At 44.8% G+C, this 18,654-nt stretch overlaps 1 pseudogene; it reads right to left on the bottom strand.

Annotated features, from left to right (window-relative positions):
- The window catches only part of LOC121586960, a 71,165-nt pseudogene that overhangs the window by 22,233 nt on the left and 30,278 nt on the right, over positions 1-18,654 (bottom strand).

An 18,654-nucleotide genomic window follows, 5' to 3' on the forward strand; every position in this document is an offset into this window, starting at 1 on the left:
ATTCAGTGTAAAGGATAATAAATCTAAGCCTAAATAATGTACTTTAATTAATCAGATAAAAATCTCACTGAGATCGAAAACATTCTGTACTTCACTTTGGTAAATGAGGCCAATTTAGAGAATTGATTTAAACTGAAATGTATGCAAAGTGTTTTTGATCGCTCTTATGTTCATGGTTTATAATGTACATTTTGTCACAGTTTATTCTTTAAGTCCCTAAGCTACCTGGTCTTACTTTGAAAAATGACAATGTAGGATGATAATTACGTAATAACTATCCAATAATTACTTCATGAAAATTGCCACTATGTATAATTTGCTACCAGCCAGGTACAGTAGTTACTGTAACCAGCTGTTTAAACATATTTGAAGAATAAACTGTATGGGTAATGGCATTTTGAAAAAATTAATAAAACACCAAATCACAGATTAAATTCATAAAGCTGATTATTCTCTAATTTCCTGTGATATGTAATCGGTGTGTTTCTGGTGTCTGTTGCTCTAGGGCGCCAGTGGTGTCAGCAGGAGAGCCAGTCAGCCAGTTGTTCAGGGCTCAACAGGTGCTAGACATTAGCAGTGGTATTAGTGGAGCCGGTCCAGACCAACAGTGTCCTTAGGACCTGTGGGGTAATAACCAAAGGCACTGCAACGGATATCCCATAATGACTCAATAACATGTGGTGCCAACACCAGGCACTGCACCAGCAGCTCTACACAAACAGTGCCTCGGCTGATCAAACTCAGGCTACCACCACAGAGAATAACATTCTTGCTTCCTGTGCCATTATTCTTAGCAGAAGCTAATGGCTAACTGTCATTTCTAAATAGTATCTCCAATACAGTCCCATAAGTACCACACATGTGCTCAGTTTTAGTGCTTTGGGACTTTCCGAAACGTCCTGGGACATATTGACCAGGGCTTGGGTCAATTCGAATTAAAGGCAGTGAATTCAGGAAGTAAACTTAAATAACAACAATTAAAAAAAAAAGGTGTCTATTTTCAATGACTTCTCAATAAACTGAGGAGTGGAAGCTATTTATTAAAAAACTTGTCAATTTTTTTATTTTAAATGAAAATCACTTTTAAATAATAATTGACCCCAGCCCTGATATGGACTCCACCACTGTCTCTCAGGGGATATTTATGCTATGAGACTTAATATAAATAAATGTCTTACATGAGCTGTTAAAGAACTCGAGCACATGATCGGGGGAGGGGGTTCGCGTTGGAGAATACGTGTTGTAATTTAGCAGTAGTTAACTAGTTACTAACTCAGGTTAATTCTAGAAGAAAAGGTGAATTTAGCCCTTAGTATTTACATTGCATTAATGGTTCTATAGTTTCAGTGACTGGAACAAGCCATTCAGAAATGGCAGCCTTATTTATCTGTGTTAGCGGCTCACCTCAGGGGAGATGTGTTTATTAATGTGCCACTTCCCCTGATAAATGAGGTAATGGAAAGCCGGGCCTGGCGCTCACCTCACCTCTCCTCGTCCCCCCTCCCCTCGCAGCCCCTCGCCTCCTTTTTCCCCCTGTGATTTATGTCAGCAAGCCAGGCACCAGGCAGCGACCGACTGCTAGGTGTGTGTGTGGACGACCGACTGCTAGGTTGTGTGTGTGGATTGGACCCCTCCTCCTCCAGAGGCTGGGCTGGCCTTGAGACCTGAGTGGCCATGTCACTAGGTAAGGCTGGCTCTCACATTCACAGCCTGCTCTGGCCAGGCTTCCTTGGCTGAGTTCACTAAGAGAGACAGAGGGATGTATATATCTGGTTAAGTTCACTATGAGAGACATAGGTATGTATCTCTCTGGTTAACTTCACTATGAGAGACAGAGGGATGTATCTCTCTGGTTAACTTCACTATGAGAGACAGAGGGATGTATCTATTTTCAATTAAAAATTGAAGGGCTTTATTGGCATGGGAAACATATGTTAACATTGCCAAATCTATCTGTGCTGGGTTTAACTTCACTATGAGGAGGACTATGACTTCAGTGGTGGAGAAGCTGTATGAGCCAAAGTGGCTGTGGTCTTATTTAAACTCTGTTCTCCTGGTAGTTAAGGTCCATTGTTTCTCTGTGTAACATAGATATTACACTACTAACAAGCCAAATTCATCATACAGTACACAGCCTTTGTCTTGGGAGCTGGGCTACAGAGAGGTCTGCACAGTGTATTTCACTGTTTGGGAGTTAAGTTATGACAGTTTTTCTACGCACAGCAGGCTGAGGCCTTTGGCTGCATGCCCCTGGCTGGCCTGAGCAAGCAGAAGCTTGGCCCAGACACAATGCAACACAACAGCTCATTCAGAACCACGGCCTGCTGGATGCTGCACAACTCAGACACTGGAGGACAATGTTCACTCTCTCACTGCACACCCAGGTAGACCGACTAGGCTCAGAGCAATCATTTAACTTGTACAGGACAGGTAGCAAAACTCACTGTCTGTGTGTCAAATCAAATCCTATCCTTCACCTTGAGTAGAGGGGCCTGATCTCACCTTCTCTGAGTGTTTGGAGCGTAGGGTGAGCTGCTTGAGGCGACATCACTGGGGTGAGTTGTGTGTTTTATCGGCCGAGGAAGCAGTAGTGGTAGTAGCTACAGTAGAAACACTGGTAGCTGTGAGCCTCATTTGATGATGGATAAGGGCCTACAGTATTTCCTATTGCCTTAACGTCTGTCGGGATTCCTGTAAATGTCATGCAGCAATACAGTAAAAGGCAAGGGAATATCAGTGCCTGTCCTAATCTGAACCTATCTGTTATATGAACACAGTGAACTTGTTTGATATCCAAGCTTCTGTATAGGGTGGTTTTGATGTCATGTTCCGTCCCACTACACTATAGCCTAATGGGTAATGCTACTGTACTGTAACACTATCCCTGTGTACAATAATCAGTCTCTCCCTAGACACCACTACCCTTTTAAGGTGACAGAGGTAGTTGAGGATGGAAGTAGGCATTCATTACATTAAACATACTTCTGACCCAGGTGCCCTCTGCATCACCCCTCCTCCCCCTGTCCCCCTCCTCCCCTCTGAATGAGCAACCTCCTCCAGTAAATGTCATCTCAGTACAATCAGGTCTGTTGTTTATGGAATGTCCTGGCACAGACTTGAGAGAGGGAAATACTTACTGAACCTATACTGTGGTTGCAGTACCTGAGGGCTTCTGGCCCGCCCTTTGAAGTTGTTTGAAATGAAAAATGTATAAAAGCCTTTTTATGTTCTGCTGCCTACAATTCCATTGATCTGGATTTCATCATTCTCCTAAGGTGAGGTTGTTGCAATCTCATGTTGCTTTTAAAAGTGACATACCTTCCAATAAAAATGCCACCATATTATAGGCCTACAGTACACACTGATGCCAACAGAGTAAGGGGCAGGGGACACAAATAAAATCTTTCCCCTAAAATGAATGTTACAATTCGTACCCACACACTTCCAAGGATGGAAGTCTGGGAACTGGCAAAGTCTGTGAACTGACCACTGTAAATCACCAGGAATTTAGCTCAAATACACTTGTAAAGATTATTTCACTTTTGGGACTGTGTTCCCATGCATGCCCCCCCACACACACAATTCCACCCCTTCCCACACAGACAGTATAAACCTGTTCTGAAGATACAACAGACATACAGTAAAGAGGAGTGGGCCTCTGTGTAGTCCCAGTCTAACTCACCATCCATGGGGGTGATGTAGTCTGGCAGGTGTGCAGCTGCCGCCCCACCCCCCTGCATCAGCAGCTCTCCGTAGGGGTTACGGTGGCTGGCCATCAGGTGGTAGTACTCAGCAGGGCTGGCTCCAGGAGGGGGAGGGGGCAACCCAAACAGACCCCGCTCTTTCAAGTGTTCATGCGCCACTGCAGGGGGATAGGAAGGAGGAGAATGAGTGAGGGACACAGAGGGAGGAAACAGGGGTGGAGAGAAGGAGAGAAAGGAGACAGACATTTACAGGGAGAGGAAGGAGGAGAGGAAGGAGGAGAGAAAGGAGACACATTTGCAGGGAGAGGAAGGAGAAGAGGAAGGAGAAGAGGAAGGAGGAGATGAAGGAGGAGAGGAAGGAGGAGATGAAGGAGGAGAGGAAGGAGGAGATGAAGAGGGAAGAGGAAGGAGGAGATGAAGAAGAAGAGGAAGGAGGAGATGAAAGGGAAGAGGAAGGAGGAGATGAAGGAGAGGAGGAAGGAGGAGATGAAGGAGAAGAGGAAGGAGTAGATGAAGGAGGAGAGGAAGGAGGAGATGAAGGAGGAGAGGAAGGAGGAAATGAAGGAGGAAGAGGAAGGAGGAGATTAAGAAGAAGAGGAAGGAGGAGATGAAGGAGAAGAGGAAGGAGGAGATGAAGGAGAAGAGAAAGGAGTGGATGAAGGAGAAGAGGAAGGAGTAGATGAAGGAGAAGAGGAAGGAGGAGAGGAAGGAGAAGAGGAAGGATGAGATGAAGGAGGAGGAGATGAAGGAGAAGATGAAGGAGGAGAGGAAGGAGGAGATGAAGGGGGAAGAGGAAAGAGGAGATGAAGGAGAAGAGGAAGGAGTGGATGAAGGAGAAGAGGAAGGAGTAGATGAAGGAGAAGAGGAAGGAGGAGAGGAAGGAGAAGAGGAAGGAGGAGATGAAGGAGAAGAGGAAGGAGTAGATGAAGGAGAAGAGGAAGGAGGAAAGGAAGGAGAAGAGGAAGGATGAGATGAAGGAGGAGATGAAGGAGGAGATGAAGGAGGAGAGGAAGGAGGAGATGAAGGAGGAAGAGGAAGGAGGAGATGAAGAAGAAGAGGAAGGAGGAGATGAAAGGGAAGAGGAAGGAGGAGATGAAAGGGAAGAGGAAGGAGGAGATGAAGGAGGAAGAGGAAGGAGGAGATGAAGAAGAAGAGGAAGGAGGAGATGAAGAAGAAGAGGAAGGAGGAGATGAAAGGGAAGAGGAAGGAGGAGATGAAGGAGAGGAGGAAGGAGATGAAGGAGAAGAGGAAGGAGCAGAGGAAGGAGGAGGGAATGAGTGAAGGGAGGAAGAGAGGAGGGAGAGAATGAGTGAGGGAAGACAGGAACATTGCAGGGAGAGGAAGGAAGGTTTAGGGAGAATGAGGGAGGAATGAGATGAAGAGAGAGAGAGAATGAGTGAGGGGAGAGAAAGACGTTCCAGATTCCAGATTCCAGCCCTGGTTGGTCTACTTGGTCTCACCACATGGCCAGAGCCATTTAAAAAGGGTTAGGGTTAGGATTGGCATGATGGCACTGTCCTAGGGAGACATTATCTACATCCCAAATGGCATCCTATTCCCTATATAGTGCACTACTTTTGACCAGGACTAGAGAATATAGTGCCATTTGGGACACAGTCATTGATGCAGGACAAGAGGAATGGGAGGGAGTGGGAGGGCCAGGCTGGCTGGGCAGTGAGGTTAGTGATGTGCAGCGAGGCATGTCAGTAGTCCTGCAGATTAAGGAGACAGACAGACAGACAGACAGACAGAGAGAGAGAGAGAGAGAGAGAGAGAGAGAGAGAGAGAGAGAGAGAGAGAGAGAGAGAGAGAGAGAGAGAGAGAGAGAGAGAGAGAGAGAGAGAGAGAGAGAGAGAGAGAGAGAGAGAGAGAGAGAGAGAGAGAGAGAGAGAGAGAGAGAGAGAGGAGAGAGAGAGAGAGAGAGAGAGGGAGAGGGAGGGAGAGGGGGAGAGGGAGAGGGAGAGGGAGAGGGAGAGGGAGAGGGAGAGAGAGAGAGAGAGAGAAGGGCCCCACTCCACATTCCTGCATTTCCTCCAACTCAGAAGCAAAGTAGTGGTGGGGCTGAAGTTGCACTGTTTCTCTCTTTGAAAACACAACACACACACACACACACACACACACACACACCCTGAAGGAGCACCCTGAATCCTACAGTAACAACGGTGTTAGGCTGTTAACATCTTCACCCAGTAAAGCCCTTTTAAAAGTGTCAGGGGCAATAAGAGTGGAATATGAATTTGTTTTACATGGCCTATATCTGCTGGTGAATAGCAGCACTCTGTCCCAGAGGCTTCCAAATGCCATCTGTTTCTCCAGGAATTTAGGAGGAAATGTCTGTTCTGTTTATGGTCTGGGTCAGGGTGCAGGGGCTCCCCTCTTTTATCTCTCTCTCTCTCTCTCTCTCTCTCTCTCTCTCTCTCTCTCTCTCTCTCTCTCTCTCTCTCTCTCTCTCTCTCTCTCTCTCTCTCTCTCGCTCTCGCTCTCGCTCTCTCTCTCTCTCTCTCGCTCTCCCGCTCTCCTCTCTCTCTCCCCTAATGTGTCACCTCTCCCACTGTAAGTGATCTTTCAGACACAATTAGGCAGTGCTGCACTAAAAGAGAACAGACATGTGCTTGTACTGACTTCATATAGCAGAACCAGACCTTTATTTTCTCCTTCTCTCTCTCTCTCCTGGATCACATAACCACTTAAATGGAGGGAGTCACTTTGGATCAGCACAACCAGGAACATGTCTTTTGAAGCAGTCCGATGAAGTCCAGAGCAGAGCTGAGCTGTCCCTACCGTACAACTGTTCTTTTTTTTCAATCAAATGAACAGAAAGTCCATAGAAAGAGAATGTGAATGAGGAATAGAACACAGCAGACTGGGCCCAAAGGAATCCTGAGGCCTGTCAATGCTAATGTCATGCTAATGTGTTGTAGCACCGAAACGGCAATAAGAAAATAGCAGCAGAACCTCTGCCTGTTATACCTCTGTTATATGTGTTGGCCAGCGACTAGGAAGACAATTTCCTGAAACCATTTCATTTCTACTAGTAGTATTCCATATAAAATCAGTTTTAATAGAAAAATTGTAATTCAGAACAAAATCCAGACTGAAACACAGTTGTCCTATTAAAAGTCCTAGAAGATATAACAGTTGTTTTTGAAAAGGGTCACATGGGAACATCAAATGTCAAACTAAACGTCCACCTTCTCTCAATGAAATCCAAGGCCGTCTCTCCTCTCTCTCCAAACCATTTGCATTCCCTCAACCCAAAATAACCTCCTTAATTTTCTTCCTCTTTCACATAGCTTTATCACTGCGAGATCTCCAACCCTGCACTGCTTATTTAACTTTAAAAGCAGGACCACATTACTCTTGACAGAATGTAAAAGGTGATTTATTTCCTATTCTGGCTCCTCGCCTCCACCCGTTATTGTAATTCAGCTCTGAAAAAGAGTTGTCATCACGTCGCTCTGAGGTAAAGGGGGAAATTTGGGGGGTGTTCCATTGGGACTGTTTTGTTTGATACATTTCCATGGCTTTCCAATAACCCCCTTGGTATATTGAACATGTGGCGAGAAGAGGGAGGTCAGAGCTTCACAAAGAGCAATATTTAGCATGTAAGACTAATTCATGCAATGGTGTAGGACCGGCTCTATGTGTCTAACCTAATCTGTATACCTACTCAAACATGCTGTTTACTAGCAATCACAACAGCAAATCCTCTCTCCACACTGAAAACAATTGCATAATCCTCAGAAGTGTCAGACAGAAGCGGCAGGTAGCTTAGTGGTTAAGAGCGTGGTACCAGTAACCGAAAGGTCGCTGGTTCTAATCCCCGAGCCGACTAAGTGAAAAATCTGTCGATGTGCCCTTGAGCAAAGCACTTAACCCTAATTGCTCCTGTAAATCGCTCTGGGTAAGTGCGACTGCTAAATGACCTATTTATTTATTTTATTTTAAGTTCTAATCCTTCAATTCTCCACCAAGCTTTCAGTAATAGATCAATGACACAATTCCATCTATTGGGATCCACATTGTAAGGTGATGCTCATTGCAGTGAATGACCTTGGATGTGGACAATCTAGACATGCAGTTGAACTCACAGTCTGCAGGGCTGAGTCCGCGGGCTGCAGAGATCATGGACAGGGTTGGGCTGCTGTGAATGGAGCGGAAGTAGTGCTCCATGTGGGGGTTGAAGTAGGGGTGAGTGGGGCTGAAGGGCGACTCCCCCGTCCCGGCTGCGTGGGGGGACAGACGGATCAGAGAGATGTCTGACATGATCGGGCTGCCACCTAGTCCAGGACTGGAGAAGGGAGAGAGGGAGGGAGGGAGGGAGAGAGAGAGAGAGAGAGAGAGAGAGAGAGAGAGAGAGAGAGAGAGAGAGAGAGAGAGAGAGAGAGAGAGAGAGAGAGAGAGAGAGAGAGAGAGAGAGAGAGAGAGAGAGAGAGAGAGAGAGAGAGAGAGAGAGAGAGAGCGTTATCATCTTAGTTCATGCACACTGGTCCATGGCATTGTTAGTCTCTTGTGACAGACGGAAACTTTTGAACAGTTTCTTTCATCCAGACATCTCAAGTACCTGTGATTTCTTTAAGTTACAATGGAAAGAAAAACAGTTACAAATTAAAGTAAAACAACGGGACCCTTTGCTGCATCTCACCTGACTTAGGTCCTTACATGACATAGCCTAAGGCCTAACCATTTTTCCATCTGACACTACAGAGTGGTGCAGACCATGCTGTGCGATGCAGTCAGAGCACTCGTTCACACACACACCTGAGACGTTTCTATAAACTCTGCAGGCAGGCCAGGTGTATCAACCAGCCAGGTCTAAGCCTGAATAATGAATCTAAGGTGAATCTGATATGCTCTGTCTCCTTGCTCTGTGTATATAGACTGGAATGAGAATGAGACAATGTCTAAAATCATGGTCTGCATCCCAGATGGCACCCTATCCCCTGGTGCACTATGGGCCCAGGTCAAAAGTAGTGCACTATATAGTGAATAGGGTGCCATTTGGGATGCAGGTCATTCCTTATCCTATCAGGGCTTTGATCTGGAAATAGGTTGCGGCAGAGGTTTCCTGTGAGTTGGGGTCATGGAGCAGACTGTGTGTGTGTGTGTGTGTGTGTGTGTGTGTGTGTGTGTACACATCATATAGTACGGCACGCAACCATGCAATATAATGATATTACATCCCTAAGGCATTACCTGATGTCACACTAATTTACCCTAAGTTACCTCATCCACAAACAAATACACTGTAACATAACCTCATACCTCGCAAGTTCCTTTGGGGTCATATCAAGGATTGTTCCTTTAACCCCAGACATGGATGATACTGAAGATAGTCACACTGTATCTGATATGAGTTCTATCCTGACCTGGAGAGGAGAAAGTGAGGAACTCATGGCATGTCAATGAGAGGTGTGTCTCCTGCCTGGTTGCTGCTAGCTGTCCAGACAGACCCTCTGACAGGCTGAAGACCAGAGGATACAGTAGCATGCACCAGGTAGTCTCTTCCCACAGCCACTGTATGTCTGAACCTCTGGGGGTGGAGCCATGAGTCTGGAAAGCTAGACTATACACTATGCAGGAGACACCAGACTGATTTTCATCCAGCACACCAGAAACTAGTACACACTATCTCCATTCAAATATAGATATACCCAGACTGAAGGCTTAATTTCACAAAACCTTATGCTTAGAGCTTCCCTAGTCACCCAATGAGAAGCGATTGTACTGTATAGTGTCTGAAGTTGGAATCTTCATCTATTTGCACACCTTCTTTGATGCTTTTTGAATACGGACCCAGGTTGACCTCAATCTCTCAGTTATCCCTAGTACTGTCTGTCTCTAGGGGCTGGTTGGTCTGTGCTTGAGCCAAAGTGAGTCCACTCCGTTTCCAGTAAATGCCCCCAGACGACCAAGGCTTGTCCCAAAGCCAACTTTCTGCCATGAGCCAACTTTCTGCCATGGGCCCTAGCTAACAGATGACCATAAAGGGCTCTCAGTCTGAGGCCTGAGAAGAAACAGGCATTCCATACAAAGAAAGCCTTTAGATTACTGGGCAACTTAAAACTTCAACATGATATTATGGACTGGAACCTGGCTGCAAAATGCTCTTATCTGCCTATAGCTAATTTATTGGCAATGCCAGTCAGTCGCTCTGGGCCTTTAGCCACAGACCTTTTCATCTCCCTGAGTCTACCTCTACCATGGGAAGCAGTCTACTAGGTCCAGAGAGCCAAACAGATATGTACAATTGCGACTTGAAAAATAAACCAACGGTCGTATTCTATTGCAGCAATACAGTGTGATTGCATCACGAATGAAGCAAGACCTATTGTTTGATTCGAAGGAGATAACGATCTGATTGATAGTTCAAATGCCTCAACGTTATAAACCCTCGCACCACTATTAACTATTAACACTTCATCTGCATGAACAGACAAGACCTTGTCATAGAAAACCCCGGGGTTGCCAGGGTTACAGAAAGCTATTTGCATAGGACCTGAGATGTTCGTATATCATAACAATAGCAAGCACCTACATCAGGCATCAGTCCCATCCCAAGATCATAGACCTGAATAGATTTAACTAATGGCCTTTATACTGATTTCTTTAGCCAGCAGTCATCAGTTAACTCAAACAAAACCCTTGTCGATAAAGAACAGTAGGCCTTTACTTAAAATGATACGATGTAGAGAGAGCAGCACCCTAAATAAGTAACGCAATATTCAAATGTTTAAGGCCCTCTCGTGGAATGGTTTCATCATTACTATGCGGAGGCCAGGGCTTCAGATGCGACCGGAGCTTCAAACATACAATGCCAGGCTGTGGAGCGTATCTGGGCCTGGCGCCGGGTGGGTGTGAGATCAGGGAAGCTGTGGGGTTCTCACCTCAGTCGCCCTGCTGAGGAGGAGGCTCCGTCAGTCCTGCCCTGGCTGTTAGCTCGCACAATGCAGGACCAGACCAACGAGTTGCTAGCCTAGCCTAGCCTACACAGTCCCAACAGAGCGAGCTAAAGCTGGAGCAGTTGTATACTTGTTCTAATTAGTCCACTTAGTGTCCTGTCTGAAACACTTTGGGTAATTGAACCTGATTTCATTTACACCTCTCCTCCGCAGACATTACCTAATTCTACTGTACTGTAAGTATATGTTATCCCCCTGCTGTTCAGTTGACGTTGGTTTTATTTTGGCTGTCTGGATTTAAAGTGTGCTCAATATAAGATATAATTTGTATAATGAAGTGTGGATAATTGTGTGTGTGTGTGTGTGTGTGTGTATGCTTTGTGTGTGTGGTGCATGTATGGCTGGTATGTGTGTGTGTGTGTGTGTGTGTGTGTGTGTGTGTGTGTGTGTGTGTGTGTGTGTGGTGCTGGTGTGTGTGTGTGTGTGTGTGTGTGTGTGTGTGTGTGTGTGTGTGTGTGTGTGTGTGTGTGTGTGTGTGTGTGTGTGTGTCATGTCCCTGCGTTGGGCCGTTGCGGTGAGCGACACTAGAGATTAATTACAATGTGACGGTGTCTCCTCTGTAGCTACCTCAGGGCTGGAGCTGTGATTTAGATAAATCACATTGTCCATTGCAGGGCTGGAATGAACTACTGCTGTAGATTTACAGTGGGGAAAAAAAGTATTTAGTCAGCCACCAATTGTGCAAGTTCTCCCACTTAAAAAGATGAGAGAGGCCTGTAATTTTCATCATAGGTACACGTCAACTATGACAGACAAAATGAGAATTTTTTTTCCAGAAAATCACATTGTAGGATTTTTAATGAATTTATTTGCAAATTATGGTGGAAAATAAGTATTTGGTCAATAACAAAAGTTTCTCAATACTTTGTTATATACGCTTTGTTGGCAATGACACAGGTCAAACGTTTTCTGTAAGTCTTCACAAGGTTTTCACACACTGTTGCTGGTATTTTGGCCCATTCCTCCATGCAGATCTCCTCTAGAGCAGTGATGTTTTGGGGCTGTCGCTGGGCAACACGGACTTTCAACTCCCTCCAAAGATTTTCTATGGTGTTGAGATCTGGAGACTGGCTAGGCCACTCCAGGACCTTGAAATGCTTCTTACGAAGCCACTCCTTCGTTGCCCGGGCAGTGTGTTTGGGATCATTGTCATGCTGAAAGACCCAGCCACGTTTCATCTTCAATGCCCTTGCTGATGGAAGGAGGTTTTCACTCAAAATCTCACGATACATGGCCCCATTCATTCTTTCCTTTACATGGATCAGTCGTCCTGGTCCCTTTGCAGAAAAACAGCCCCAAAGCATGATGTTTCCACCCCCATGCTTCACAGTAGGTATGGTGATCTTTGGATGCAACTGAGCATTCTTTGTCCTCCAAACACGACGAGTTGAGCTTTTACCAAAAGTTATATTTTGGTTTCATCTGACCATATGACATTCTCCCAATCCTCTTCTGGATCATCCAAATGCACTCTAGCAAACTTCAGACGGGGCCTGGACATCTACTGGCTTAAGCAGGGGGACACGTCTTGCACTGCAGGATTTGAGTCCCTGGCGGCGTAGTGTGTTACTGATGGTAGGCTTTGTTACTTTGGTCCCAGCTCTCTGCAGGTCATTCACTAGGTCCACCCGTGTGGTTCTGGGATTTTTGCTCACCGTTCTTGTGATCATTTTGACCCCCACAGGGTGAGATCTTGCGTGGAGCCCCAGATCGAGGGAGATTATCAGTGGTCTTGTATGTCTTCCATTTCCTAATAATTGCTCCCACAGTTGATTTCTTCAAACCAAGCTGCTTACCTATTGCAGATTCAGTCTTCCCAGCCTGGTGCAAGTCTACAATTTTGTTTCTGGTGTCCTTTGACAGCTCTTTGGTCTTGGCCATAGTGGAGTTTGGAGTGTGACTGTTTGAGGTTGTGGACAGGTGTCTTTTATACTGATAACAAGTTCAAACAGGTGCCATTAATACAGGTAACGAGTGGAGGACAGAGGAGCCTCTTAAAGAAGAAGTTACAGGTCTGTGAGAGCCAGAAATCTTGCTTGTTTGTAGGTGACCAAATACTTATTTTCCACCATAATTTGCAAATAAATTCATTAAAAATCCTACAATGTGATTTTCTGGATTTTTTTTCCTCAATTTGTCTGTCATAGTTGACGTGTACCTATGATGAAAATGATGCAGTGCAAGACGTGTCCCCCTGCTTAAGCCAGTAGATGTCCAGGCCCGTCTGAAGTTTGCTAGAGTGCATTTGGATGATCCAGAAGAGGATTGGGAGAATGTCATATGGTCAGATGAAACCAAAATATAACTTTTTGGTAAAAGCTCAACTCGTCGTGTTTGGAGGACAAAGAATGCTCAGTTGCATCCAAAGATCACCATACCTACTGTGAAGCATGGGGGGTGGAAACATCATGCTTTGGGGCTGTTTTTCTGCAAAGGGACCAGGACGACTGATCCATGTAAAGGAAAAGAATGAATGGGGCCATGTATCGTGAGATTTTGAGTGAAAACCTCCTTCCATCAGCAAGGGCATTGAAGATGAAACGTGGCTGGGTCTTTCAGCATGACAATGATCCCAAACACACTGCCCGGGCAACGAAGGAGTGGCTTCGTAAGAAGCATTTCAAGGTCCTGGAGTGGCCTAGCCAGTCTCCAGATCTCAACACCATAGAAAATCTTTGGAGGGGAGTTGAAAGTCCGTGTTGCCCAGCGACAGCCCCAAAACATCACTGCTCTAGAGGAGATCTGCATGGAGGAATGGGCCAAAATACCAGCAACAGTGTGTGAAAACCTTGTGAAGACTTACAGAAAACGTTTGACCTGTGTCATTGCCAACAAAGCGTATATAACAAAGTATTGAGAAACTTTTGTTATTGACCAAATACTTATTTTCCACCATAATTTGCAAATAAATTCATTAAAAATCCTACAATGTGATTTTCTGGAAAAAAAATTCTCATTTTGTCTGTCATAGTTGACGTGTACCTATGATGAAAATTACAGGACTCTCTCATCTTTTTAAGTGGGAGAACTTGCACAATTGGTGGCTGACTAAATACTTTTTTTCCCCACTGTATATGGGCCTGGACTGCAACATGATATGGATGGTTTGGGCTTAAACTTAACATACAATACTTTCAGCAGTTCCACATATGCAGAAAGAGGGGAAAATTACTTACAACAAACAGTTCATTGAATTAGGAGGTTTAAACAACGGAATGGTAACATATCAATATTTCTGTGGACACAACCATCCTTTGTTGACTCTGGTCAGCTCAGCATTGCTACCTACTGGGAAAGCTGGCCAACCTGTAGCATTATTTGCCGATTATTAAAACATCCACTAATTGTTGTGTTTAAAACTACAGCTGAAAGGTACAACTGTAGAAACAGTACTGCCATGATGACATTATTAATAGTCTCGCTTGCCAGACCCATAGCGATCCACTTTGGGAAGAAACTACATGATTAGCCTCTTAAATATGTACCTTCAGGGCTGACAACACTTTACCAATCAACCAAACAAGTCATCTCTGCAAAGTTGTTCCTGACAGCTCTTAACAAACAGATGGGAGATGGGAATGTGACAGCGATTATAGAGTTTTTAGAACTGAAGTCACAGAGCAACAGAGCCAGAAGCTGCAATGTTAGGATATTAATGGGAGTGTTGCACTCACTGGCAGCCTCTGTCAGTGACTTGATCTGATCTTATAGCCCTGGGCTGTTTGGTAGACTAGACGCAATCCTCCTCCTCATAGATAATAATGGGCAGACTGAGGCACGGTATTGTTTTCTTCCCCTAGTTTGGGAGACTCAGGATGGGAGCGAAAACATCGAAAGAAACTGAATGTCTTGCCTCTGTTCAGGCCACAACTTGTGCACTTTGTTCTAATGATCCTATTGATAGAGGTAATAAATGATTCTCTCTGGGAATAACGCATGTTAAAATGATGTCATAATTCTCTCTGAATTGTCATTCATTGGAAAGTACCTAACTATGCTGTAGCTGTGGTTGTCTCTTACAACAGGTCTTCGAGTGAAAAACTCAACTCATAAAAAGTTTTTGGAGGTTTCTAGAACAGCGATGATTTGTCATAGTGTCATGAGAGCTCGGACAGCTTGTGTCAACGCGCACACTCCATGTGGGTGGTTTATATCATCGCTTCAGTCCAAGCTTCTGCATCGCTACACGGCACGGCAAAGGAGGTTAGCTATCCCCATCCCCACTGTTCTCTGTCTGTAGCCGAACCACTGCTTTGAGCCCAGGACTGCTCCTGTCCTCTCATTCGACAGTGATGAAAAATCTCTCCTCCATACAGTAGAAAAACCCCAGAAGAAGAGACTCTAAGCTACTCTTCCCCTTCCTACTTCCTCCCACTGCCGCCGCTTCCTCCCCACTTTATGACAGCTGTGACAAAATAACCATCCCTCTCATTATGTTATATGCAAACAATGATAAAGGGGACTGTATGGAGATGTCATGTTAGACAATCAAGCAGGGGACCTCTGACATGCAGCCACCAGCGTATAATAAAGTGGGCCTGACTGCCGCGTCTCCTCGACAAATGACACCACACTTAATTTGCTGTGCAATGTTCCTGTAATTAGAGTGAATTTGGCACAGGCACGGGGAAAGACAGCTAGATCAAGGTCTTGATGAATTAGGGGTCCACTGTCAAGATCAAATCACATTAATCAAGGTGGCCGTGTGTAGAGACAGGTTTTTCTCCCCCTCTACTTCCCTAGTTCTGTGATAAATAGCCCTGCTGAAGCCAGGCAAACAATATGTATCACCATCAAATCTACTGAATTTAAATGGAAATGAAGCTGAACACTATTTCCAGAATTCTATTGACTTTTTTGTGTTTTACTACTATCGTTTTTAAGATAAAGATAGTCTATACTATAGCAAAGTCAAAAACGTTCTGGTTCAATTTCAAATGTTAAATAACTGAGATGTTGCTACCAAACCAATCATGGTCACTACTAACCAAGCTAATTATCCAACGGACTGCACAGTAACCTGAAAGTTGAATTCCTGTACATGTAACCATCATAGAACCAATTACTATACTGTATTGGTGACCTCTGTACTGTGTGAGAGCGTAATTATGTTGTTTTCTTGGGCCCAAACAGATTAGGTCCACTATAACAGTAATGAACATAAAGGACTGTTCTAGGTAGAGGGGGAAAGGTTGTGTTTGTATGTGTGTGTGTGTGCGTCATGTCATTTGTGATGGATCCAGCACTGTATAGCTAACTAATGGAAAGAGGATGTGTATTGGCTGGCCACAGGCCTATAGGTTGATACCTGGCAAAAAGTAAAGCTGTCCCCCATAATCATCAACTGTTATAGGAAATGAGAGATGTGAGGAAAAATGTTAACATTCTTTATTAACTGACATTGGATAGTAAATTGTACTTTTTAAAGATAATAATATTTCATCTGTGATATCAAATCTGGCCAACACTTTTACTCTCATCCTTTAAAGGGAAGGTTGCCCTTTAAATGCTATGCAGTGTTGGCTAAAACAAGGCTATCTAATAGCTAATGGCTATCTATTCGTGTAAACAGCTTGTGTATACAGTAGAAACCAGCCTGAAGAAGACTTACCCATGCATGGCATGTAGGGTGTGTGGTTCATAGTGGTATCTTCCCTCATGGTGACGCATGTCAATCGGGATGGGCGTGTGGAACGTCGGAAATATGTGGTGAGGGGCTGCAGAACAGAACAGAGAAGAAGAGGGAGAGACAGAGAGAAGAAGAGTTCAGACTTTTAAAAAAGAGCTGGGCTTTTCAAAGGCTACATTTCAAAGGCGAAAGGGAGCTACAATAAAGCAACATGAATTTCCGAGCAAGCTGAGCAGTTTCGCCTAAAATATTGGCACTATCACACAAGAGAAGTGGAATAAATAAATAATCAAAGTCATCCTAAGAAATCCTACATCTTGAACATAAAAGATCTCCAACTGGGCTTTTGACAAAGACCTGCAGCGCGTAAGTCTTTGAACTAAGGGGGATGATGGACCGCATCAAGGAGAACTGGAGCCTCGACGCAAACCGGGCCTGACAGCATGGGGAAAAGACTTCTTCTTGTAGCTGCCTGCACCAACACTACCCATCCAAACAGGAACAGCACGGCCCTCCTCAGACGTCGAAGCAGGCGGTAGACAGTAGACACTGTAGACAGCACTGACAGGGTAGTGTAGTGTACCCAGCTACTCAGTCACACTCTAGTGTAATGCACGTTTGTAAACAAACCGAATCAAATTCCCCTGTATTATTTAGGAGTGGGAGAAATAATTATTCAGGCTTAAACAGGATTACAGGCTCAGAGTCAGATGATAGTTTAATTTACTTAAGATGTTAGTAAATGTACAAAAGATTTCTTAGTAAATACTTAGTAATTGGAGCCCTTTTCTCAGCAAGGCTGTTGGGAAAGACCTGATGCACTAACTTTTGTATAAGACACACAGATCATTTTAAGGTACTTTTCAATGTCATGTTACTGTATTAGAGTTAGCATGAAAAGGGAATGCTTGAAAAACAGCTTTACAGTCTCTTAACCAAAACCAGACCCAGGGACATGGACTTTGTATTATTTATGTCCGGAAACACAAGAGAGCACAGCATGGAAAATGGAAAAAAGAATGAAAATAAATTGAGCTTTTATGAGGATCAGGTCATTTTTGTAAAACATTGATGTTAGGCATTTCAAGACAAATTTGAGGGCCCCCAAGCAGACAGTCAAGGAGAAGGCCAGTCTCCAACCGGGAACTCCCCCCTGCTAAGGCACCGGTCGGTCCAGGATCCAAACCAACAGGAGGCATCCCACCGCAGGCCGCACCCCACAGCAGCTGGTCCTAATTTATGTTTTACAAGAAACTCCCTGGCTGAGATTGCTTCTCCATCCAGAACCTGTTGAAGTGAACGCTAAGCTGTGTCAACTGTAACAGCATTGCTGTGTTTCACAGCAGCGATTTCTAATGCAAACATGGATGACTCTGGCCTGAGGGTAATCAAATGGAATTCAATGAGGAGTCCCCCTCTGTCTCTCTCCTGACCACACCTCTTTAATGGAGAGAGTGCTGGGCAGGCAGGTCATTCCTGAGGAGCTGAAAAAGCTATTTGGTATAGAGAGGGCAGAGTTTGTATAAGCTAAGGACAGAGGTCAGAGCACAATGTGGGTGGAGAGGAGCCAGGCAAATCATCTTACACTAACATTCACAGAGGAGACCTCTGGTAATCTGAGCTGAAATAGGAGCTGTTCTGTCCACCCACCAACCACCACAGAGTGGTTTCTGTAGTGACCACAATCGTTGGCCTGTTTGAAGGGCTTAGTTGAAGTGGAGCTTCCCATTTTGGGCAGACTTGGAGCTCTTTTTAAACATCCCTGTATGAAAGCCAGCATGAGGGGACCTGCTTTACATCACAACCAGCAGTGAAGTACCTCGGACAAACAAACAGTGAGACGTCAAACCGCTAGGCAGCACTAGTAAGGTCATGGGATATGTGTCATAAAGACTGTTTCCTTGTTTGCAAATACAGAAGTTACAGAGTTGCACATTTCACCTGACAGGTTATGGATACTGGGCAGCGTCCCATCGAGCCAGAAGGGACTGTTTATAAAGTGCTGAAAGGACAGGGCTGTTGGAAGACTGTTTCTATTTTAGCGTTGTTAGAGGGATCAGACTAGGAAGCAGGAGAGGAGCATCAAGAGGCGTGAGGAGGCAGGAAGCGCTGGCTATTTCTGGTTTGCAACCATCCATCACCGACAAGGCTGTATACAATGAGGAGCAGAAGAGGAGAAGAAGGGTGCATCATTCACAAACAGTCCCAGCTTCGTTTTTCTGTTCCCCCCTCCTGTTTTTCTGTTCCCCCCTCCTTTTAGTAACATCCCACACCATGGAAAGAGAATACTCAGATTGCCAGACTGAGATCCAACCTTATCAAGACGCCACTTCACACAACACCATTAATCAGCTGATAT

This window comes from Coregonus clupeaformis, chromosome 6 (genome assembly GCF_020615455.1).
Source record: "Coregonus clupeaformis isolate EN_2021a chromosome 6, ASM2061545v1, whole genome shotgun sequence".
NCBI lineage: Eukaryota > Metazoa > Chordata > Actinopteri > Salmoniformes > Salmonidae > Coregonus > Coregonus clupeaformis.